We start from the raw sequence: 7,233 nt of genomic DNA on the forward strand, positions 1-7,233 counted from the left end.
GATGCTTGGGAGAAATACAATTCTCTGGATCCCACCCTTGGAATATTTTGGAGCAGGTCGAGCTGGCTCTCTCCACTCCCAGCCCCGGAGACTTTGCAAAAAATTCTTTGAGATTTTTTTCTGATAGATCTTGATCTCGTAGTTAAAACCCGAGGATTCATATTGCAAAATAACAGCTGAAAGCCATTGCCAAGTGGTTGCCACCCACCCCACCCTTGCGAGAGATTGTCTTGTTCTGAAGGTCTTCCAGTGTTTATCTTTCTTGGGTTATCTATTAGTAACTCTGACTACTAACTGTTGTTGGCTTAGTTAGATGATAATGGCATAAAAATTTTCCTTTTGGAGGTTTTCTAAGACAAATGGTCAGAAGACAAATTTTAAAGCAGAGGAAATTGAAGTCCTATTAGCGGACAGGTGGGTACATATACATTCTACCACACACAGAAACCACCCCGTTACATACACACACGTGCATAAGACTTGCTACTTTAAAGCTGAGGCTTCCTGGGAACCTGGGTGGCTCAGTGGGACGCCTGGCTGGCTCAGCGGTTGAGCATCTGCCTTTAGCCCAGGGCGGGATCCCGGGATCCCTGGATCGAGTCCCACGTCGGGCTCCCTGCATGGAGCCTGCTTCTCCCTCTGCCTGTGTCTCTGCCTCTCTCTCTCTCTCTCTGGGTCTCTCATGAATAAATAAATAAAATCTTTAAAAAATAATAAAAAATTAAAAATTAAAGCTGAGGCTTCCTAATGAAATGGGAACGTCAGTTTCCTTTTGATGCATGACTAATCAGAAAATCATCTGGCCAGGAGAAGATGAAACAATTTGAAAGACAACAGGAATTTGAAAGACAACGGAAAAATGAGATATAAAATATTAGGATTTCAGGCTAGAGAGGAACTATATGGTCATTAAGTTCCATCCTTTCTGTGTTTTAATGTCCTCCCGTGACCCACTGATCAAATGGTCATTGCCTCAGAGGTGAATTTCTCAAGGGATGGGGAATTCAGTGATTCCAGAGGTCACTCATTCCACTTTTGTTTGACTCCCTAGGAAATTCCTTCTTTACATTGACAGGAAAATCTGTGTCCCTCAGTTTTACCTTAACATCTATTTTTTCTGATGTTAATATAGTTACACTACCTATTTTTCTGCCTTTGGTATCTTTCCATTTTCAACTCTCTGTTTCAGGTACATCTTTTGAAAATGAAACATAAGTAGATTTTTAAAATCTGTGCAACTTTGCCTTTAAAACCGAGTATATTTTATTTAGAATCATTAAAAAATCTAAAATCTTTTTAAAAAATAAAAATGAACTTGGGGGGTGTCTGGGTGGCTCAGTGGTTAAGTGTCCAATTCTTGATTTTGTCTCAGATCATGATCTCCTGAGATCAAGCCCTGCACCCGGCTTTGTGCTCAGCCCAGAGTCTGCTTGGGATGCTCTCTCTCTCCCTCTGCCCCTCTACCCACTCACATGTACCCTCTTTTTCTCTCAAATAGATAGATAAATAAAATCTAAAAAAAAAAAAAAAAGGAACTCAGAATGGATCTAAGACCTAAATGTAAAAGTTATATAAAATTCTTAGAAGAAAACATAGGAGCAAGTCTTTATGACCTTGGATTAAGCAATAGTTTCCTGGATATGGCATGAAAATCACAAGTGACAACAGAAAAAGTAGATAAATAGACTTCATCAAAACTAAAAAAAAATGTGCTTCAATGGACACCATCAAGAAAGTGAAAAGATAACCCACAGAATGGAGAAAATATAAATCGTATATCTGAAAAGGGTCTTATATCCAGGGGTACCTGGCTGGCTCATTTGGTAGCACATGTGACTCCTGATCTCAGGGTTGTGAATTTGAGCCCCAAGTTGTAGAGATTGCTTAAAAATAAAATATATATTTTTTTAAGATTTATTTATTTATTCATGAGAGACACAGACTGAGAGAGAGGCAGAGACATAGGCAGAGGGAGAAACAAGCTCCTCACAGGGAACCAGATGTAGGACTCGATCCCGGGACTCCAGGATCACACCCTGAGCCAAAGGCAGATGCTTAACTGCTGAGCCACCCAGGCACCCCAAAAATAAAATCTTAAAAAGGAAAAGGCATCCTCCAAGTTTATTTATAAACATGGTGTGAGACCAGAGCCCAATGTCATTCTTTTGCATGTGGATATCCAGTTGTCCTAGAATTATCTTCTGAAGAGATTATTCTTTCTTCTGTTGGTTCCTATGATGGACTGAATATTTGTGCCCCCCCCCTCCAATTGACATGTTGAAATCCTAACCTCCAATGTGATGATCAAGGGACATCTTTCCATTTATGTATGTCTCATTTAATGTCTTTTGGTAATGTTCTATATAGTTTTAGTGTAGAAGTCTTGCACTTCCAAAAAAAAAAAAAAGAAGTCTTGCACTTCCTTAATTAAATTTATTTCTAAGTACTTTATTCTTTTTGATGCCTATGTATATGTGATTTTAATTTAATTTTCAGATATTTTTTGTTCATGTATAGAAATATAATTGATATTATATATTGATACTGTATCTTGCAATCTTGACAAATGTGTTTATTAGTTTTATTTTTTTAAAGACTTTTATTTATTTATTCATGAGAGACACAGAGAGAGAGAGGCAGAGACATAGGCAAGAGGGAGAAGCAGGCTCTCCACAGGGAGCTGATGTGGGACTTAAACCAAGGACCCTCTGGTCATGACCTGAGCCAAAGGCAGGCATTCAACCATTGAGCCACCCAGGTGCCCCTGTTTATTAGTTTTAATATTTGTATGTCTGTGTCTGTGTGAATGCCTTAGGATTTTCTCCAAATAAGATCATGTTATTTGTGAAAAGAGAGAGTTTTACTTTTTCCTTTCCAATTTGGATGCCTTGTCTTTCTTTCTCTTGCTTAATTGCCCTGGCTATAACTTTCAGTACTATGTTAAAAAGAAGTAACTTTTTCCTGATCCCAGACATCCAATATTTTATCCTTAAGTATGTCATTGGCTGTATACTTTTTATAGATGGCTTTTAACAAATTGAGGATTTTTTCTTGTATCTCTAGTTTGTTGAATGTTTTTCAGTGAAATGCCATTGGATTTTGTCAAATGCTTTTCTATTTCTATTGAGATGATCATGTGGTTTTGTCCCTTATTCCGCTAACAGTTTATTGAATTGATTGGTTTTCATATATTAAAACAACCTTGCATTCCTGTGATAAATCCCATTTGTCATGGTGTACAATCCTTTTTATATGCTGCTTAATTCAGTTTGCCAGTATTTTGATGATTATATTTGAGTCTATATTCATAAGGGATTTTGATCTGTAGTTTTCTCATGATGTCTATGTCTAATGGTATCAGGGTAATAATGGCCTCATAGAACGAGTTGGAAAGTAGACCCATCTGTTCTATTTTTTGGGAAGAGTTTGTAAAGGATTAGTGTTAATTCTTTCTTAACGTTTAGTAGAATTCACTAGTGAAGCCATGTGGGCTTGAGTTTTGCTTCGTGGAAAGAATTTTTTTATTATTGCTCGTTCAATCACGTTATTTCTTATAGCTCTATTCAAATTTCCTCCTTTTTTTTTTTTAAGAATTTATTTATTCATGAGAGACAGAGAGAGAGAGGCAGAGACATAGGCAGAGGCAGAAGCAGACTCCATGTGGGAAGCCCGATGCAGAACTTGATCCCAGGACCCTGGGATCCAGCCAAAGGCAGATGTTCAACCACTGAGCCACCCAGGCAATCCCAGCAAATTTATTTTATATTTAGTATCTTATAATTCCAACCAATGCAAATTTTTACAAATTGAATCTGCTATCTGCTCTCACTCATGTTGTCTTGTATATATATATATATATATATATATATATATATATATAATGTAATACTTGCCAGAGAACTCCTGTGCTTTGGAACTTAATCTATGGAAATTCCTTAAGACCTGACTTTCAGAGATGTTCTTTCATAAGAGTTTGGCTTGCTTCTCTAGGTGCCCAGGATTACTTTAACCTTTTAGACTGAGGTTTTTAAAACCTGGTAGGTAGTTGGAATTGAGATCAAAACTTGTATGGGGCCTTCTGAGGATTACACGTTACCAGGGCACATTTTCCCAGCTCCATCTAATGCTAAAGTCCCTATAGCAAGTTTCCCTGTTGACATTATCTTCAGAGCAAATTTATTTGTCATTTATCTTTACATTGGTCTATAGTCCTTGGGGTACCCAGCTTTATGCAGGGTATCACTCTAGATTCCACACTTGGGGCAAGCCTTGGACTTTAGCTTCTGATTTTTGTACCCTGAGGAGCTACCAAAGGAAAGCTCAAGGTCACAAGGGTTGGGCAGATGGCCTCAAGGTGAAAGCCAAACTCAGGGATGTTTTTCCTATCCAGATTTCAACTTTCATTTCATTTTTGGCTTGGGAGGCATTTTTTACTGCAATTTCAATGATGCTCTTATAAATACATGTTTTTATTGTATTCAGCAGTTTTAGTTGTTTCTTTGGGAGAGCTATTTAAGGTATATAGTTCATCATACTGCCCTATATTACCCATTAGTCCTCAGAAGCACAACAACTTCTACAATTCAGAGAAAAGAACATATTAGAAAGTTGCTACTTTTGACTACCTTTTGTGGGGTTTTTTTGTTTTTTGTTTTTTGTTTTTTATTTATTTATGATAGTCAGAGAGAGAGAGAGAGAGAGAGAGAGAGGCAGAGACATAGGCAGAGGGAGAAGCAGGCTCCATGCACCGGGAGCCCGACGTGGGATTCGATCCCGGGTCTCCAGGATCGTGCCCTGGGCCAAAGGCAGGCGCTAAACCACTGCACCACCCAGGGATCCCTAAGATCTTTTTTAAAGTAATCCCTACACCCAGTGTGGGGCTTGAACTCACAACTCCAAGATCAAGAGTTGTGAGCTGTACCGACTTAGTCAACAATATTTTAATTCAAATTTTATTTCTATACCCTTCCTCAGAATCTTAAATTTCCTAGTTTCCTTCTTTCTGGAGTGTATATTACTTCTAGGAAATTTACCTCTTCTCTCAAGTGGCATCAGAATAATAATAAATAGTTTTCTTGGCCGGGAAAATATGAATGCAGAAACACGAGTATCCCTTTAAGAAGGAAATCGGCTTTTGATGCAGAGGAAGTGAGGAAACAATCTCATGACTCTTTGTTTATTCAGGTGCAGTATAGTAAATCGCCTCTGTTTCAGAATATTTCCAAGGCTTGGGAGTTACACAGCTCATTTCAAAGCTTGCCTGGGCCAACTAAGATCAAAGGTCCCTGCAGACAGCATTCCGCTCTACTCTGGCTTTCCCTCCTGAAGTCATTTATTCTTTGCTTATTGTCACTAAAGGTCCAAGGAGATGAAAACTCTCAGATGTGTTACACAGTCAGCCTTTTATCTTTTAAAATGAAATACTATCCTCCATACACTTATATACCTCCTAGTTTGTTAACAATGTCTTAGATAACTTCCCAGAGCATATGCAGTAGTACGAGAGAATAAGAGCCACTTATAGGCAGAAGCCGACATACAAGTGAAAAGAGGGATGCCTGGGTGGCTCAGCGGTTGAGCCTCTGCCTTTGGCTGAGGGCATGGTCCTGGAGTCCCGGGATCGAGTCCCACATTGGTCTCCCTTCCCTGCATGGAGCCTGTTTATGTCTCTGCCTCTCTCTCTCTCTCTGTGTCTCTCATGAATAACTTATAAAATCTTAAAAAAAAAAAATGGAAAAAGAACACTTTGCTGCTGTCTCTGAGGTGAGGCCTGCTCAATCCTGCCTTGTCATAGATTATTTACTGTAGCCCAAACTTTCTTGCTTAATTTTATAGTATCTGGGCTTCTGTTACTAGTATTCCAAAAAGCCTCAGACAGTAGGTGTGCCTCTCATGTCAGTGGGATCCCAGTCAATGACAGCTCTTGTCAGTAACTAGATTTTGGGAAGGCCAGATCAGTATATGTGCTGCTGAAGCGAGCACTGGGAAGGCCAGATCAGATCTGGACCCTCCAGACCTGCAGGCTGAGACCTGGATACCCAGATGGCAGGGAGGAGAGAAAAGATGGCAACTCGATCAATAGTTCAGATGTGGAACTAGTGGCTTGTTCCTCTAGACTCTGGGCCAAGGTCACCCTGATAAACCAAGTGATTATCATGTACAGAAGGCAAAATAAGAATAGTTCCCAACATTCTTTGGTTGGGTCCATCACCATAACTCCTCCCTCATTGATAGAGTCTCATCTGGAGTTGGAATGCCTTCCCCCAATGCTTCTAGAAACTTCTAGAAACCTTTGAGAGGGGATCCCTGGGTGGCACAGCGGTTTAGCGCCTGCCTTTGGCCCGGGGCATGATCCTGGAGACCCAGGATCGAATCCCACGTCGGGCTCCCGGTGCATGGAGCCTGCTTCTCCCTCTGCCTGTGTCTCTGCTTCTCTCTCTGTGTGTGACTATAATAAATAAATAAAAATTAAAAAAAAAAAACAAAAAAACAAAAAAAACCTTTGAGAGTAACTTACAGAAAGGCCTCTATCACTCCAAGCCTATCATTTCATGTACTTTGAAATTTTAGTTTTTGAATATAAGTAGTCCCTTCCAATCAAGACCATCAGATATTTGAGGAAGGCCCCAAAATGGGTCAGATTACAAAACAAATAGAAGGGAAGAAAGGAAACCCAAAGAAGAGACAACAAAGATATTAGTAGAAAATGTAAACAAAAAATTGTAAATACCATCCTCCAAAAGATAAAAGAGGACATTTCCTTCTGAAATAAAAACAAGAGTCTCGGGATCCCTGGGTGGCGCAGCGGTTTGGCGCCTGCCTTTGGCCCAGGGCGCGATCCTGGAGACCCGGGATCGAATCCCACGTCGGGCTCCTGGTGCATGGAGCCTGCTTCTCCCTCTGCCTGTGTCTCTGCCTCTCTCTCTCTCTGTGACTATCATAAATAAATAAATTAAAAAAAAAAAAAACACAAGAGTCTCTGAAAAAGAATAGCTAGAGAACAAGAAAGAGCATTTGGAATTTTAAAATATAGTATAACTGTGACATATGAATTTAATAGAACACATAGAAGGTAGTGTTAAAAAAATCTTTAAGAAGGTAGGATTAATAAAAGCCATCTACAAAAAGCCCACAGCAAATATCATTCTCAATGGGGAAGCACTGGGAGCCTTTCCCCTAAGATCAGGAACAAGACAGGGATGTCCACTCTCACCACTGCTATTCAACATAGTA

This window comes from Canis lupus, chromosome 7, assembly GCF_003254725.2.
Source record: "Canis lupus dingo isolate Sandy chromosome 7, ASM325472v2, whole genome shotgun sequence".
NCBI classification, from domain to species: domain Eukaryota; kingdom Metazoa; phylum Chordata; class Mammalia; order Carnivora; family Canidae; genus Canis; species Canis lupus.